Here is an 18,363-nt window from a genome sequence, read left to right as displayed (position 1 = left end):
CCCCAGGACTTCTAAAGTCCACTCCCAAGCTGAGATTCTTCTGCCCTACTGAACACTGATGTGAGAAATGTAGGTCAAGGCCAGGCTGTGAAAAGATTTGACTGCTTGCTGGGGTAGAGAGCTTGAAAAGGACTGACAGCTAGGGAGAGGATACGGAAGGTTTGGGACCTGCAGAGCAACGACCTGAGGTACCACGGTGACGAGTCAGGTATCGAGATGCAGGATGGATGATGACGGTGGGTGACAAATTCAGTGCATCACAGGAGGCTACCAGCCACGTCACTGATGTTCTGGAACTAAGGTTGGGGTGGGGGAGAGCAGAGAAAATGGAAGGAAAGGAAAAGACACAAGCAATTTATGAGATTCCTGGTCTAAAAGAGTGTAATGGAGGAGAGCACGAAGACCCAGATTCCACTGGTCCATGAATGGAATTCAGAATTCAGGAGCTGCTGCAAATTCAGTTAGAAAACTGAGTTTCCTTTTAGACAAGTTACGTGTGAGGTGCATGTTCACCAGAATTCCAACACATTCTTCAACTCTCAGATTCTACCTCCTCTGTAACGACTTCCTCGACGTCCTCAGCCACGCGTGACAGCTGTGACATCATCACCACCACTACACAGAGACTCTCAACACCTACATCTTGCTCTGTCTCAGGTTCTGCACTTAATCTCATCCTCTGTCCAGGAGATTCCTACGTAGAAAGGATGGGAGCCTTTTTTTTAACACAGTTAACACAGTTATGGGCTGAATTGAAGAAATGAACACTCCTGAGATACCAATTTTAAATCCATGGGGAAAAAACGTGACAGATATTAAATATAACTTATCTGTCTATTCATTTGCTCATTCAGTAAACAAATAGAGGTTTGCCTTCCTGCACTGTATTTGGATCACATAATTCAAGAGGACTTTCCTGGTGGCTCAGATGGTAAAGAAGCTGCCTGCAGTGCAGGCATAGACAGGTTCTACCCCTGGGTCAGGAAGATTCCCTGGAGAAGGGAAGGGAAACCCACTCTAGTATTCTTACCTGGAGAATCCCATGGACAGAGGTGCCTGGTTATAATCCATGGGGTTGCAAAGAGTTGGACATGACCGAGTGACCAACACTAACTCAGTTCTTGTCTTAACACTAATTCAAAGAAGTCGCTGCTTTCTGTACAGGAAAGAATTCGATCATCTCCAAAATTCTGGCCCAGTTCCAGCTCCATCAGAGCACACGTATTAAAGGAGACTGTCCTTTCTAGTACGACGTCAGTAACTGTCCACCACAGGCTCTGTACGTGTTTCTTTTCTTCTTCCCTGCGTGAATTTGATTTTGCTTTTACACTTAAAAAATAAAAACTACCTATTCAGCATCCTTTGTACCCAATGCTGAATACATTCTACTGAGGAGAAGAAAGGTTGGAACAAGTAGAAAGAAACAGTCACAGAAATCTACATCACAGTTACGTTGTTTGAGACTAATAATCATGAAGTTGTGCTTATGGCATACCTAGAAGAAAGTAGAAAAAATACACAACATCAGGAACATTTTGGAACATTTCTACAATGTGTGATGCCCACATTTCTTTATTTTTTTCCACATTCTAATTCAGTCAACTATCAAGCCAACGTGCTTATAAAACAGATCATTAAATATAATTATATTTACGAGTAAAACTACCTAAGATCCCAACTACCAGGATCAGAGGCAGATGATCAAACCTCAGGAGGACAGTCGTCAGTTTGCGGACTGCTATTTACCAGGCTGGTGCTCTATGGTGGCGGAGTAAGCAGCGTGCAGACACCTAGTACAGTTATATTACAGCCAACGGTGTGTGAGATGGAAGAAGCTGGAAAACAGGACTGCTGCACAGGTATCCGTGCTAGAAATAAACCTTGCAGACAATTAAAATCAGTTGGAATCCACCAGGAGCATTTTCATTGTTTGCATTATGTGCTACCTCACACTGAGATTACAAAACAGAGTCGGTAAAGGACCGTATCTTATCACGTAACCTTGACTTTTATTATCCGCATAACTTAACTGTTTCTGACCTTCGGGCATCTCAGGAGACCCACAACGCTCCCATGAGGTCTCGCCCGCCCACTTCAGGCTCACTGATCTGCTGTGTTTCTGGACCGCCCTTGGACGGCAAGGAGATCCAACCAGTCCATCCTAAAGGAAATAAGTCCTGAATATTCACTGGGAGGACTGACGCTCAAGCTGAAACTCCAATACTTTGGCCACCTGATGGGAAGACCTGATTCTTTGGGAAAAGACCCTGATGCTGGGAAAGATTGAAGGTGAGAGGAGAAGGGGACAACAGAAGATCAGATGGTTGGATGGCATCACCAACTCGATGGACATGAGTTTGAGTAAACTCAGGGAGTTGGTGAAGGACAGGGAAGCCTGGTATGCTGCGGTTTATGGGGTCAAAAAGAGTCGGACACGACTGAGTGAGTGAACTGAACTGAACCGGACTCCCTGTCCACCTCAGTCCTGTTGGGACATGTCCTCATAGGCTGCCTTGCTGTTTGCTCATTTCCCACCCCTCCGTCTACAGTGTGACTCCAGAAGGTCAGAGAACATGCCTTGTGCTGCTTGGATCTCACAGCTGGCACCACAGGGCAACAGGCCCTTTGGATAAAAGGAGTAAGGGAAGGAAAGACAGAAAGTGGAGCCAAGGAGGAGGACAGGGACGGGAGGGGGGAGGGCAGGAGGGAACACACGAGACTGGAACACACCTCTACCAACTGGAAGAGGCCAGCGTGTCAGAGCCCCTGCAGCCAGTGATGAGAGAAGGCTGGAGAGGATGCCTACAGCCACTGAAATGGCTTTACCTCCGAAAAGACACCCTTTCATTCAGTTGCAAGTTCATTTGTCTTCTTTTTTTCACTGAAATATAGTTGATTTTTTCCCGTAGTCACGTACGGATGTGAGAGTTGGACTGTGAAGAAAGCTGAGCACCAAAGAATTGATGCTTTTGAACTGTGGTGTTGGAGAAGACTCTTAAGAGTCCCTTGGACTGCAAGGAGGTTCAACCAGTCCATCCTAAAGGAGATCAGTCCTGAATATTCAATGGAAGGACTGAAGCTGAAGCTGAAACTCCAGTAGTTTGGCCACCTGATGCGAAGAACTGACTAATTGGAAAAAACCCTGATGCTGGGAAAGACTGAGGGCAGGAGGAGAAGGGGATGACAGAGGATGAGATGGTTGGATGGCATCACCGACTCGATGGACATGGGTTTGGGTGGACTGCGGGAGTTGGTAATGGACAGGGAGGCCTGGCATGCTGCCGTCCATGGGGTCGCAAAGAGTCGGACACGACTGAGTGACGAAACTGAACTGATAGTTGATTTACAATGACTCTGGGGTACACTAAAGCGATTCGGTCCCATACACACATGCACAAAACTTTCCCGGATTCTCTTCCATTCTAGGTTATTACAAGACACTTCTCACCTACCTATTTTACAGTAACATAGTGCTGTGACTCTGTTAATTCCAAATTCCTAATTTATCCCCTCCCCACTTTCCCCTTTGGCAAACATAAACTTATTTTCTAGGTTTGTGAGTCTATTTTACTTTTGCAAATAAATTCATTTGTATCATTTTTTTCAGAGTCCACATATCATACGATACTTGTCTTTGTCTGACTCATTTCCTTGGTATGAGAGTCTCTGGGTCCATCCACGTTGCTGTGAACGGCGTTCTTCGTTGTGCATAGCCGAGGAGCATTCCACTGTATACATGGACCGCATCTTCTTTATCTAGTCATCTGGCAGTGGACACTTAGGTTGCTTAAATATCTCGACTATTGGAAACTTGTCTTCTTTGCTTATGAATTCAATGCACCCATACCACAGAGTGTGTTAAAAGTTTATTGACTTAAACACATATGAAACTAAGGAAAGTTCCAATCTATAATTTAATAGAATTGCAAAAATACACCAGACTGTCAATAGATTTTTACAAGACTGGTTTTCTCCTTGACAAATACCGATTTTGTTCAGTGTACCATATTTTATTAGTTCAAGGTTTCAAGATCATTAATTCTCCCACATGAGTCTTTACTGGCAAGATTCTATTAATAAAAAAATAAATCTCAAATTCACAATGTAGATAAAAATAATTTGATAATTATATTTAATTTATTTATAACTATATTTATAAATAAGCTCAGACGGTAAAGAATCTGTCTGCAATGCAGGAGACCTGGGTTGGATCCCTGGGTCAGGAAGATCCCCTGGAGAAGGAAATGGCAACCCACTCAGTATTATTGCCTGGGAAAGCCCAAGGATAGAGGAGCCTGAAAGACTAAAGTGCACGGGGTCACAAAGAGTCAGACAGGACTGAGTGTGCACGCGCACACACACACACACACACACACTTTACTCACAAACACAAATTATATTTTTCAAGTAGAGATACGTGATAGTAATAGATATGTGTATACACAGAGTGAATATTACAGTCTTGAAAATGACTTTCACAAGCATCATTTCATTTGGCCCTCACTAAAACTGAAGCAGACCAGACAGAATTTATGATGCACACTTTATGAAACATTATAACAGTCACACAATGATGTGAGTGACTTGCCATGGATCACAAAGAAGTGGAGAGAGAAGGAAAAAGAAGACAGCGAAGGAAAGAGAAAAGGAAAGCTGGTGAATATAAATATGCTAAAGGCTTTATTCTCATTTTTCTTATTTCCCCAGTGGCAATATTCTCAAAACTCTAGTAAGTTGCTGCCCTGTAAACTGATGGTTCCAGAGTCATAAAAGCTAAGCTTCCTTTAGATGCAGTTCAGTAAATCAAACTCTTTATTAAAACAGATGGGTATCAAAATGTACAAGTGCTCAATTGTTCACAACTTGCATTTTTGTTTATGCAATGCCCACAATGCCAAGTCCTTCTTTTAAAGGAATGAGGAGACAAGAGAGCCACTTCCTAGCACATTTTCTCTGAATCTCACAAACAGCCTTCCCATCATTATTTTCTTAATTTTACATAGTGTCCACTTACGATATAGTTTTTATAAATGATCAGAAAAGATTCAGACTTTGCTAAAAGTTGGAACTTTTTGTTCCTGATATATATGTGTGTGAGAGAAAGAGAGAGAGAGAGATACACATATTACATATTGCTTATTTTAGCCGAATAAGTTTCATTTTTACTATTTTTTCAGTTCAGTTCAGTCTCTCTATCATGTCCAACTCTTTGCGACCCCATGGACTACAGCACACCAGGCCTCCCTGTCCATCACCAACTCCCGGAGTCCCCCCAAACCCATGTCCATCGAGTCGGTGATGCCATCCAACCATCTCATCCTCTGTCATCCCCTTCTCCTCCTGCCCTCAGTCTTTCCCAGTATCACGGTCTTTTCAAATGAGTCAGCTCTTCCCATTAGGTGGCCAAAATACTGGAGTTTCAGCTTCAATATCAGTCCTTCCAATGAACACCCAGGACTGTTCTCCTTTAGGATGGACTGAGGGGATCTCCTTGCAGTCCAAGGGACTCTCAAGAGTCTTCTCCAACACCACAGTTCAAAAGCATCAATTCTTCGGTGCTCAGCTTTCTTCACAGTCCAACTCTCACAACCATACATGACCACTGGAAAAACCATAGCCTTGACTAGACAAACCTTTGTTGGCAAAGTAATGTCTCTGCTATTTAATATGCTGTCTAGGTTGGTCATAACTTTCCTTCCAAGGAGTAAGCGTCTTTTAATTTCATGGCTGCAATCACAATCTGCAGAAATCTTGGAGCCCAGAAAAATAAAGTCAGCCACTGTTTCCACTGTTTCCCCATCTATTTGCCATGCATGATGGGACCGGATGCCATGATCTTAGTTTTCTGAATGCTGAGCTTTAAGCCAACTTTTTCACTTTCCTCCTTCACTTTCATCAAGAGGCTCTTTAGTTCTTCTTCACTTTCTGCCATAAGGGTGGTGTCATCTGCATATCTGAGGTTATTGATATTTCTTCCAGCAATCTTGATTCCAGCTTTTGCTTCTTCCAGCCCAATGTTTCTCATAATGTACTCTGCATATAAGTTAAATAAGCAGGGTGACAATATACAGCCTTGATGTACTCCTTTCCCTATTTGGAACCAGTCTGTTGTTCCATGTCCAGTTTTAATTGTTGCTTCCTGACCTGCATACAGGTTTCTCAAGAGGCAGGTCAGGTGGTCTGGTATTCCCATCTCTTGAAGAATTTTACACAGTTTATTGTGATCCACATAGTCAAAGGCTTTGGCATCCTCAATAAAGCAGAAATAGATGTTTTCCTGGAACTCTCTTGCTTTTTCCATGATCCAGCACATGTTGGCAATTTGATCTCTGGTTCCTCTGCCTTTTCTAAAACCAGCTTGAACATCTGGAAGTTCACAGTTCACATACTGCTAAAGCCTGGCTTGGAGAATTTTGAGCACTACTTTACTAGCGTGTGAGATGAGTGCAATTGTGCAGTAGTTTGAGCATTCTTTGGCATTGCCTTTCTTTGGGATTGGAATGAAAACTGACCTTTTGCAGTCCTGTGGCCACTGCTGAGTTTTCCTAATTTGCTGGCATATTGAGTGCAGCACTTTCACAGCATCATCTTTCAGCATGTGAAATAGCTCAACTGGAATTCCATCACCTCCACTAGCTTTCTTTGTAGTGATGTTTCCTAAAGGCCCACTTGACTTCACATTCCAGATGTCTGGCCCTAGGTGAGTGATCACACCATCGTGATTATCTGAGTCATGAAGATCTTTTTTGTACAGTTCTTCTGTGTATTCTTGCCACCTCTTCTTAATATCTTCTGCTTCTGTTAGGTCCATACCATTTCTGTCCTTTATTGAGCCCACCTTTGCATGAAATGTTCCCTTGGTATCTCTAATTTCCTTGAAGAGATCTCTAGTGTTTCCCATTCTATTGTTTTCCTCTATTTCTTTGCACTGATCACTGAGGAAGGCTTTCTTATCCCTCCTTGCTATTCTTTGGAACTCTGCATTAAATGGGTATATCTTTCCTTTTCTCCTTTGCTTTTCACTTCTCTTCTTTTCTCGGCTATTTATAAGGCCTCCTCAGACAGCCATTTTGCTTTTTTGCATTTCTTTTTCTTGGGCATGGTCTTGATCCCTGTGTCCTATACAATATCACGAACCTCCGTCCATAGTTCATCAGGCACTCTGTCTATCAGATCTAGTCCCTTAAATCTATTTCTCACTTTCACTGTATAATTGTTAGGGATTTGATTTAGGTTGTACCTCAATGGTTTTCTCCACTTTCTTCCATTTAAGTCTGAATTTGGCAATAAGGAGTTCATGATCCAAGCCACAGTCAGCTCCCGGTCTTGTTTTTGCTGACTGTATAGAGCTTCTCCATCTTTGGCTGCAAAGAGTATAATCAATCTGATTTCGGTGTCGACCATCTGGTGATGTCCATGTGTAGAGTCTTCTCTTGTGTTGTTGGAAGAGGGTGTTTTCTATGACCAGTGCATTCTCTTACTATTTTTTCCATTGTTCAAATTTTAGATGAGATCCCTTTAGGTATAAATTTATTTACATATGCAGTATGTTTACCCAAACAAGGAAAAAACTAAGCACCGTGGACTCCACGACTTGGAAAGAAGGAATGGAGGAAGGGAAGAGAGGGAAAGGGGGAAGAAGGAAGACAAATTTTCTACCCTACAGAAAAAGTCACCATCCGCTTTTGTTTTTCATAAAGCAGGTTGCATTACAGGGACAGAACTGGCTTCCTCAGAGCATCATTGCTGTGTTACAAATTGTTGTTGGCCACTGACCCTGAGCCATCTGCTGAAGAAGCCCAAAGCATTCTGTGCTCAGCTGTGTGAAACCTGGACTTCTTGCCTCTGGTAAGATGATCCTGATGCAGATTAAAGAAACTTATTATGCCACTGCTATCTTGAGAATTTAAAAAGACTTAAGCAATAGCATCTCCCTTTCTTTCTATTTTCTTGACACTTTTAAAGCAGCATCTCTTCCAAACGCTTAGGGACAGTATTTCTGAAGTACATCAATTTCAGGTCACATCATTAAATGCATGTCCATTCTTTGACCTGAGAATTGAATTCTGTTAAATTGTCTTAGAAAAGTAAAACAATCATTGGGTTTCTAACACACATGGATTCTGACATCCTTCTTTCTCAGTAGGAATCCCCTCCCCTATAATTCCTGTACTTCTGTCAGTCAAGGTTATTCTGAACTAAGTAAGCTGGAGGTCTACAGAAGACCCCATAAAGGGTATTCACCTTGGAATGTGATTTTGCACAACTTACTTTTTCAATGTGTCTGTCTTGCTGTTGCTGCTGCTAAGTTGCTTCAGTCGTGTCCGACTCTGTGTGACCCCATAGATGGCAGCCCACCAGGCTCCCCCGTCCCTCGGATTCTCAAGGCAAGAACACTGGAGTGGGTTGCCATTTCCTTCTCCAATGCATGAAAGTGAAAACTGAAAGTGAAGTCACTCAGTCGTGTCCAACTCTTAGCAACCCCATGGACTGTAGCCTACCAGGCTCCTCCATCCATGGGATTTTCCAGGCAAGAGTACTGGAGTGGGTTGCCATTGTCTGTCTTAAGGGTTACCTTTTCCTTTGTTTTCACTTTATCCTTTTTTCCAAGTAATAATTACTCACATGGAAAACAGGTGCAATTGTCTGAATCACTTTACAAATGGTAAATGGAAACTATAATTTAAGACTAAGAAATATCTCCCTGTTCAAGATGTACAGAAATGTTTTCAGCAGGATATTTAAGGTTGCCTAGGATTTCTCTGATGGGAGTGAATTTTTCCTGCCTCTCCTGAAAGGAAGATACAGAATCACATAAGACAATTGCTAATTTTAAAAATGTCCTTTTTATCCCATTGATTTGTGTTCTTTGGATAACCTTGACTAATATATCCCTACTTTCAATAATGTCTGGAACAATCAGACAGAAGACCAGCAAGGAAAGAGAGGACTTGACCATTATAGACCAAGACGGCTACCAGACCTGAACACTGCACCCAGCACCAGCAGCAAGCTTGTCTTTTCCAGGGTGCGCCATTCTCCAGAGGAGATCACGTAACACATTTAACCACAAAACAAGTCTTACAAACATAAAAGGGTGGAAGCCACAGCCACTGAGTGAAACCAAAAGTCAATATTAGACAAGTAACTGAAATATTAACAAATATGTGGAAACTGAGCAACACAGGCTTGAAAAACCAATGAGTCAAAGAAAACATCATAAGGGAAATTAAATAACATCTTGAGTCTAATAAAAGCAAAAGCACAACATACCAAAAACACAGGACGCAGTACGTCAGTACCAAGAGGAAAGTTTACAGCAGTAAACGCATGCAAAGGAAGAAAGATCTCCAAACAAAACAAAACTTTACACATCAAGGAAACAGGGGAAAAGCAAAACTGAGCCCGAACTTACCAGAAGGAAGGAAATAATAAAGACTAGAGCAGAAATAAATAAAATAGAGAATGGAAAAATACAGGATCAATGAAGTCAAGAGTTGTTTATAGAAATGATCAATAAAATGACAAAGAGAAAACTCAAATACATAAATCAGAAATGAAAGAGGAGATATTGTAATTAATGCCACAGACATAAAAAAGAGTATAAGAGATCACTATGAACAATTATACGTCAATATTGGATAACTCAAGAGAAATGAATAAATTTCTAAAATACATAGCACTCCAGTACTGAATCATAAAGAAACAAAAGTTTTGAGCAGATCTCTACCTAGTAAGGAGACTGAACGAGTAATCAAAACTTCCAAACAGAATTCCAAGCCCAAACGGCTTCACTGGAGAATTCTACCAAACATTTAAAGATGAATTAATGCCAATCCTTCTCAAATTCTTCCCAAAAGTTGAAGTCAAAGGAGTGTTTTATGAGGACAGTATTACCCTTATACCAAACCAAAAATACTACAAAGAAAGAAAACTACAGACGAATATCCATGACAAGTATTGATGCAAAATACCACCAAACTGAATTCAACGGCACATTAAAAGTATAATAAATCATGACAAAGTGGGAATTAGTCCTAGGATAAAATATGTTTCAGTACATTAAAATGAATTAATATCCCTGATGCTGGGAAAGATGGAAGGCAGGAAAAGAAGGGGATGACAGAGGATAAGATAGTTGGATGGTATCACCGACTCAATGGACAGGAGTTTGAGCAAGTCCGGGAGTTGGTGATGGACAGGGAAGCCTGGCATGCTGCAGTTCGTGGGGTTGCAAAGAATCGAACACAACTCAGGGACTGAACTGAACTACATTAACAAAACAAAGGATAAAATTCACATGACCATCACAAATGACATAGATAAAGCATGTTGCAAAAGTCAACATTCATTTATAGTAAAAATGCTCAACAAACTAGGAATAGAAGAAAATTACCTAAACATAAAAAGCCATATATGAAAAGCCCACAGCTAACATCATACTCAATGGTGAAAAAAAACTGAAAGTGATTCCTCTAAGATGACTAAGGTTGAGTGCCAAAAAATTGATGCTTTCAAATTGCGGTGCTGGAGAAAACTCTCAAGAGTCTGCAAGGAGATCAAACCAGCCAATCCTAAAGGAAATCAACCCTGAATACTCATCGGAAGGACTGATGCTGAAGCTGAAGCTCCAGTACTTTGCCACCTGATGCAAAAAGCTGACTCTTTGGAAAAGACCCTGAGGCTGGGGATGATTGAAAGCTAAAGGAGAAGAGGGCAGCAGTGGATGAGATGGTTAGATGGCATCACCAACTCAACAGACATGAAACTGAGCTGACTCTGGGAGATAGTGAAGGACAGGGGAGCCCGGCATGCTGCAGCCCATGAAGTCGCAGAGAGTCCCATGTGGCTTAGCAACTGAGCACAGTAACAAAGATCAGGAAGAAGGTGAGAACGTCCACTCCTATCACTTCTCTTCAACACAGTACTGAAGGTCCTAGCCAGAGCATCAGGCAAGAAAAAGAAGTCGAAGACATTCAAATCAAAAGGGAAGAAGTTACACTGTCACCAATAAGTTCTTATTTATTAAGGAGAGTCAAGTCCACCATGGCACTTCCTCTCATTGTTTAGATTTGGCAACAATAGCATGTGAGATGGCAACACAAACTTTTAAAAATAACTCAGACTGTCACAGAATAAAACATTCAGCAGAAGCCCTAATATATGAAAGTCTATGGCAGTCTATTAAAGTCCATATCAGGCTAACAGCACCTGCAGTTTACAAAGTTTCTCAACCAGTCCCTCCTAAAGGAAATCAGTCCTGAACATTCATTGGAAGGACTGATGCTGAAGCTGAAACTCCCATACTTTGAAACTCCCTGATGTGAAGAACTGACTCATTGGAAAAAAACCCTGATGCTGGGAAAGACTGAGGGCGGGAGGAGAAGGGGACGACAGAGGATGAGATGGTTGGATGGCATCACCGACGCAATGGACATGAGTTCGAGTAAACTCCAGGAGCTGGTGATGGACAGGGAGGCCTGGCGTGCTGCAGTCCATGGGGTCGAAAAGAGTTGGACACAACTGAGCGAATGAACTGAACTGAAGCATATACTGGAAATTTTATCTCATTTAATCCCACATTTAACCCTACAAGGCAGGCACTCTGCTTATCCCATTTCACACACGAGTCTTAGAAAGGTTTCTCATGTATTCATGGTCCCAGAGAAATATGAAGCAGAACTTGAAATCCAACATAAGCTTCTTTACCTCAAATTTACCATTTATGTAAACAACATTTTGGTTTTTGTGCCTCAAGGCTTGTTATTCCATGTATTAGAAAAACCCTACTTACCAGGCTTATTTGAACTTTATCATGTATCTATAGTTCCAGCAAACCCCTTCCAGGGAAATAATGTATCTCAGGTCCACTCTGAAACACTATGATTTCTTTCTACAGGCTATAAAGTGAAACTAGCAACCTAAAACCATATGAAATATTCTGCAATATTCCACTCAACTAAATTTCTTTCTTCTTTATGTCAAAGTTCTTTTGTCTTGCTTTTGCATTTAGTTTTAAATTATTGAAATAGATGTAAAGTGAATGACTCGCTGTTCCAAATTATAAAGATAAAAGGCATATTAATAGACTTTTTAAAAGAAGATTTGGGAGGTCGTGAAATGATTTCCATCCAGGGACTCCCAACTACATATTACCGAGCTGCTTATAACCAAGAATCTAAATTAGAAAGAAAATGAGCAAGTCTGAATAAGACTTTATCATTCTTAAAGGAATTAGTTAATATTTCAAATGTGTTCATTAAAGATACACAGTGCCACAGGCCAGAGGCTTTAACTTCCCAAGCTTATTTTTAAAACCCTAATTATAGTAATAAAAATGAAAAAAAAATGCACTCCATACATTATTTATAGAAAAAAAGCTTATTTGAATGCCTATTTTTATGTATAATTCAATTCCTCTTATAAGAATTTGAATATCAAACTCAGCTTATCCATACCCACAATGATATTTTTTAACCAAAAGTGCCCACAGTGATTCTTATGAGGACTTATCTGATTTAACTTACATTACTTAATAGTAGTGATGCCTTTCATGGTAATTATTCATGGGTAAGTGAGAAGCATCAAAAAGGGAAAAAATAAACACAGGACCTCAGCCATCTGAATGAGGTATGAGTTATGCCTTGATTCTTTTCTTCCTAAAATTCAGTTAATGTGTCTAGTTTTTCCCAGTATTAAAATTATTTACCAAAGTTAGTTTCCACATAAATTAAACTAGTTACACCTCCAGTCCCATTGTTCCTCTGGGACTGCAAAATTTTTCTGCAAAGAGCAAGATGGTAAATATTTTAGGCTGCAAGGACCATGGGGTCTCAGTGGGTCACACAGCTTTTGTTATTGTTTTTTGCTTATTTGTTTGTATTTGCTTATTTGTTCACAGGCTGTACATAAATAGGACTTAAGTTACATCTGGCCCTCAGACTATAGTTTGCTGCCCCAGCTGTGATGGCACCTGTTAAAGAGGCTTTTTTTTTTTTTTCTCTTAAGAAAAAAGAAGTTGGATTTTTGCTGACTGATAAAACCATTACAATATTGTAAAGTAATTAGCCTCCAATTTAAATAAATAGATTTATATTAAAAAATAAAGAAAAAGAAAAGGCTTTCAGCTTTTCAAAAAGAAAAAAGAACTTGGATTTTTGCTGAGTGATAACTTCTATGAGACTTACTCTCCTATAAGCTAGTGGTACAACTTTGAACAAATTACTCAGTCTCTCTGAGTTTTCTTTTCTGATTTACCTATAAATGAGCAGATGACTTTCATGGGAGGGAGGAGACAGACAGATCCATGGGTCTCGGGGTAGGACGTGGAGTGATAGGAGAGAGGAGAGCCCCAGTAGGAAGTGGGTGGAGGTTCTGCGTGGTCAGAGCTTGGGAGCTGTGGAAGCCAAAATCTCCAAACGGCGTTTGTAGGCAGCTTGCCTTCTGCCAGCTGCAATGGTTACATCCATCCATGTAACATCTATGAAATCTGGACACCTACACAGAGATGAATAAAGTATTCACCTCAGCACAGTTGTAAGTCTGATATTCAACCGGAGACACAGGTTCGATCCCTAGGTCAGGAAGATGCCCTGGAGGAGGAAATGGCAACCCACTCCAGTATTCTTGACCGGGAAATCCCATAGACAGAGAAGATTGGCTGGCTACAGTCCATGGGGTCTCAAAGATTCGGACACAGCTGACCTCATATTGCCCACCCCATGAGAGCTCGATAGACGGAGTTGTTGGGAAAAGGAATAGAGACTTTATTCAGCAAGTCAGCCGATGGAGAAGATGGTGACCCCCTGTCTGGAAGAACCATCTTGCCTGAGTTAGAATTCAGGTTTCTTTTATACTAAAAGGGGTGAGGCTTACTGTCACACATTACCTGGCGCTGGCCAGCTTCCCAAAGGAGGGGGGCGGGGCCTCTTTATGTCTTCTTTATTGCCTCCCTCCACAGGTGGGCCAGATCAGGAGGGGAGGTCAGAAAGCTGGACATCCCTGGGGAGAGTTTCTCGGGAAAGATGTTCTGGATTTGACCCCAGCCCTGAGCAAAGACAGAAGCAGCACCTTCCCAGCTTGAAGGAGCAACAATCAGGTCTGTGGGTTAAGAGATGCTAAGTTCCATGTGGAGGGGCACATGCAGGTTGGGGTGGTCCAAGCAGAAGACAGGAGTCAAGAGAGTCGAGAGGAGGTTGGAGGGTGGGCAGGATGAAGTCAGAAGGACAACACAGGTCGTGCGGAGCAGCCCATGCTGGGCGCTGTAGGCGAAGGGATTCACGGAGGGCTTTTCAGCAGGAGGCCTCAGGGTCAAACCCACATTTCTGATAAATCACCCTTGCGTCTGTTAGACTGGATGTGAGGGAACAGGCTAGAGCAGGAAGATGAATTAGAAACTGATCCCTTATCCTGGGCAGGGGGTGATGAAGCCCTGGCTAAAAGTCATAAAAGGTCAGAATAGAGAAGATGAATCTCAGCAGTACTTATAAGGTAGAACTGTAAAGACTCGGGGGCTGATGGGAAGTACTGGGAGGGAAAGGGAGGGGCGGAGAAATGAGGACACTGTGGACAGCACTTCCCACTTCACTGGGTGGGAGAGAAAACCCAGGAATCAGAGGCCAACCGCGATTAGGGACTCCAGGGCAGACACATGATGGTGCGGAAGGTCCAGGAAGGATGGAACACCTGGGAAAGGTGCCCTGTGGGCAGACGTGGGCCAGAAGGAAGGTGGGCAGAAAGGAGGACCACCCAGGAAAGGAGTGGGGGGGGGAGAGAGCACTGATGTGAAAACTGACACCCTACAGACCCCCACCGTCACACCTGGCGGACACTCCTGTGGGCAGAAAGAGCAAAGCCTAGACCACCTACAGACCCCCACCGTCCCACCTGGCGGACACTCCTGTAGGCAGAAAGAGCAAAGCCTAATAACCTTGCCAAGATCGAGTTCTGGGATCTTGACCAAAATGACCCAAGAACTCTGGGCCTCCTGTTCTTCATTTGTAGAACTGGGGCTTGAGTAGTTTATCTTACAAGTTCCTTCTCACCCAGCCTTCTCTCATTCTATAACATGCGCTGTCATTGGCCAGGATTTGCCCTGATGATAAGACCTCAAAGAGGCAGATATACTTCTGCGGTCCTCAGCTAAGCACATGCTCAGATTCAAAGAAACATTATATTCAAATACCCCAGTTCCATAGCAATGTCTCTTCTCACCTATGCAAAAGTAATAAATGCAAAGATCTGCAAGTCACGTGTATACAGATAGGTATGTACACACGTACATATGCATAATATAGGAGCACACAGGCATTATACAAGTTATGGTTTCCGCAACAGATTACTTTCCTGATTTCTTAAGTAGGAGGAAATGTTTCTATTTCTATTCAGTCTCCCTCGAGAGCGTTCATGCTCCGCACAGGTTTATACCCAGTGGACATTCTCTCTATCTGAAGGATACTGATTTACCCACAGATTACAGTAATGACCCACCCCTGTAGCTACTGGAGCTGTTATCATCAAGCATCCTCAGATCAGAAGAAGCAAATCTTTAAAGTATTAATTGCTTGTGCAAAATAAACTAGCTATTTCAGATTAAAATATACTAACTACTATGCCCAAAGTAGATAACCTACAAGGACCTACTGTATAACACAGGAAACTACAACTAAATATTCTGTAGTAACCTATGAGGGAAAAAGACTCTGAAAAACAAAACATAGATATGTATTCAGTTATATATATAACAATATCTATTCAGTTATATATTTTTAGTTTTAGGTGTATAGCACAGTGATTCTGTGACCATACATACTATAGTGTGTGGCACACAATATATAGTTATACAGGTATACACATATGTAGTTATATATACATATTAAACTGCATCACTGTGGCTATACATCTGAAACTAACACAACATTGTAAAATTATATAGTTTAAAAAACACTTCAACTATCTTACTGTGTACTAAAACCATTTCACTCCCCCAAATTTTACAGGACACAGATAAGCTCGACCATACCATTATAAAACTGTTCTGATTAAAAGTATTTTTCCTTTAATAAATAAACATCCCACTTGGAATGATTTTTTTATAGCAAGTACTATATCCCTGGAGCATATCAGTCTCTAAAGCAATGGCATATACTCTGGTTCCCCAAAAGCCCATCAGCTCTAACCTCATATGCACACACAGGCCGATCACATACGATTAGGGACCCTGGCAGTTGAGTACGTATCACATGCTTGTGTAATTTTAATAAACTAAACAGCGTCACACAGACAAATAGATATGTTCAGGAGGACCCTTAACCCAAGGATGACAAATCACCTTCAAAGCCTTTAGACGTACCCAGAGCAAAATGTAACCCACCCTGGCAGCTAGGCAGTAACCCCATAAAGAGGCTGCTAGCCGGCCCGGGCGGGGGTGTGGCTCCCCTGCCTTCCTCCCAGTCCCACGGTTTCGTTTCAGGATCTCAGGGACAACCTTGGAGCCTCTTGCTCTGAATCACTGGGAAATTCATACAGTCTGTAGGGGGTTCATAAATAACGCCCCCCCCCCAAAAAAAAAAAAAAACAAAGCAAACGTTCGAGACATTTTAACCTTCACCTGAGCAGAAATTCCAGCCGCCCTTACGAGATCCCCAAAGAAAGCCCCCTCTCAGAGGATGAGCGCTTCCGGAGCTTTCGCACTTAGCAGGATAAAGACCGCCCGGCGCGCCCCCCTTCCTGCCCACGGACTGCTCAGGCCAATTCACAGCAGCTAAGTTTTCTTGGCTCCGCTGAGCAGAAGACAACCCTTCCTCCTCCAATGGCCAAGAAATTCTTCTCAGTAGCAAACGCTTAACACACAACTGAAATGCCTTTGGCTCCTTCCCCCCCAAAACTGGCGGTCTGAGCCCCCCGGTGAGCAGCTACAGCTTTTCCATAAACGACAGAAGCGCTAACAGAACTTGATGACAATCACCTGCCTCACCTCTCCGGGAAGTGCGGCGTACAAGGGACCGTTAAACCCAACATTTTCACAGACCTCCTTGGTTTCCCCCAGCCAGGAAAGATGGGGCGGGGGCTGGCTGCGGTGGGTGCGGGGGGAGCGGGAGGCCCGAATGAAGAGCCCGGGGTGGGGACCGCGCCCCTCGCCGACGTGGCCCACCCCGTAGTGGCCGGACCCCTGAGACAATGGAGCGACATTGTCCCGCGAGGGGTCGCGGTCAAGGGTCAGTAGATGGGTGGAAGGCGGCCTGGGGGGCCTCCTTCACCCCTATATCTTTGTTTTCTGAAGTAGTCGCCCTCTTGCATCCCCAAAGAAAAAGAGAAAGAGGCCGATCCCTCCCTCGCCCCCCAGGAGTGTCCGCGGAGGGCCCCCCGCGCCGCTCCTCCCGTCTCCCGTGGCAACCAGAGGCTTCCAGCCGCTCTCAACCGGCAGCCTGTCGTCTCCTCCCCGGCTGGTCCAGAGTTCGGAGGGTTCCAGCTCTCAGCCCGCGTCCCCTTCCGGGAAAGAGATCGCCAGCCCCCTCTCCACGCCCGCTCCCGTCTCCACCCCGGGACTCTGGCTGGGGAAGGGGGAACCCGGCGAGGCAGGTGCCAGCAGCCCACACCCTCCCGGGGTCGCCCCGCCGAACCACGGGACCGGGAGGCGAGGCTGCCCGGCCAAAGCACCCCGCGCTGGGGACGGCGCCCGGCGCCCGCCGCACCCCTACCTGCTGGACAAGGGTGCCCCGCAGCCGGGACCCCGGGAGTCGACTCCGAGTGCGCCCCGCGAGGGTGCGCGGCGCGCTGCTGCCCTGCGCTTCCCCGGGGCCGTGGCGCGCTCGGGGCGGGCGCGCCGGGCGCACCCGGGGCCGGTGAGCGCCGTTCTCGTCCCGGCCGGCGGTGCGGGCTGGGCGGCCGGGGTCCGGTTCCGCGGCCGCGCTCGGGCTCCCGGGCGCCGCTCCGGCCGCCGGGGCTCCGCGGGGCCCGCCTCCGTCCGGGCCGGCCGCCGCCTCCTTCCCACGCGCTCGCGCGCCGGGACCGCGCCTCTCTGCTCTCGCTGCGCCTCCGGTCCCCCCTCCGGCTTCTCCCGCCTCCCGCCTCGCAGGCCAATCTAAGAACGGGGCTCACTCTTCAAACTTCTGCGTCCGGGCTCGGCCAGAAGCGGGGCAGCGAGACCGGAACGCGGGGGAGGCGGCCCGGGCGCGGGGCCCCTGCGCGGTGGCCCGGGGCTGCGACCTGGAGCGGGCATCCCCCGTGAGCCGGCCGACCCGAACAAAGGCCATCGCGAGGACTGTGGCAGTTGTCACCCGAGCAGATGAGTAACCCTGTTTAAAGACGCAGAGGCCCTGACCGTCCTTCCCGCTCTGGTATTCGAGAGCCCCTCAGATTCTC

General features: G+C 44.4%; 1 protein-coding gene across 2 annotated transcripts in view; it reads right to left on the bottom strand.

The window, feature by feature from the left end:
* MYO16 (myosin XVI) overlaps nucleotides 1-18,082 on the bottom strand; it is a 517,433-nt gene extending 499,351 nt beyond the window's left edge. The window contains exon 1 of one of the 2 annotated variants that reach the window (XM_061435364.1): nucleotides 17,700-18,082. The gene's annotated coding sequence lies outside the window, so the exon portion shown is untranslated. Of the gene's footprint in view, nucleotides 1-16,975; nucleotides 17,067-17,699 lie in introns of those variants that run through there. The other variant, XM_061435363.1, reaches the window with a different exon arrangement.
* Between the last annotated feature and the right edge of the window lie 281 nt (nucleotides 18,083-18,363).

Source organism: Bos javanicus, chromosome 12 (genome assembly GCF_032452875.1).
Source record: "Bos javanicus breed banteng chromosome 12, ARS-OSU_banteng_1.0, whole genome shotgun sequence".
Classification (NCBI taxonomy): domain Eukaryota; kingdom Metazoa; phylum Chordata; class Mammalia; order Artiodactyla; family Bovidae; genus Bos; species Bos javanicus.
This window is presented reverse-complemented; position numbering and strand designations above follow the sequence as displayed.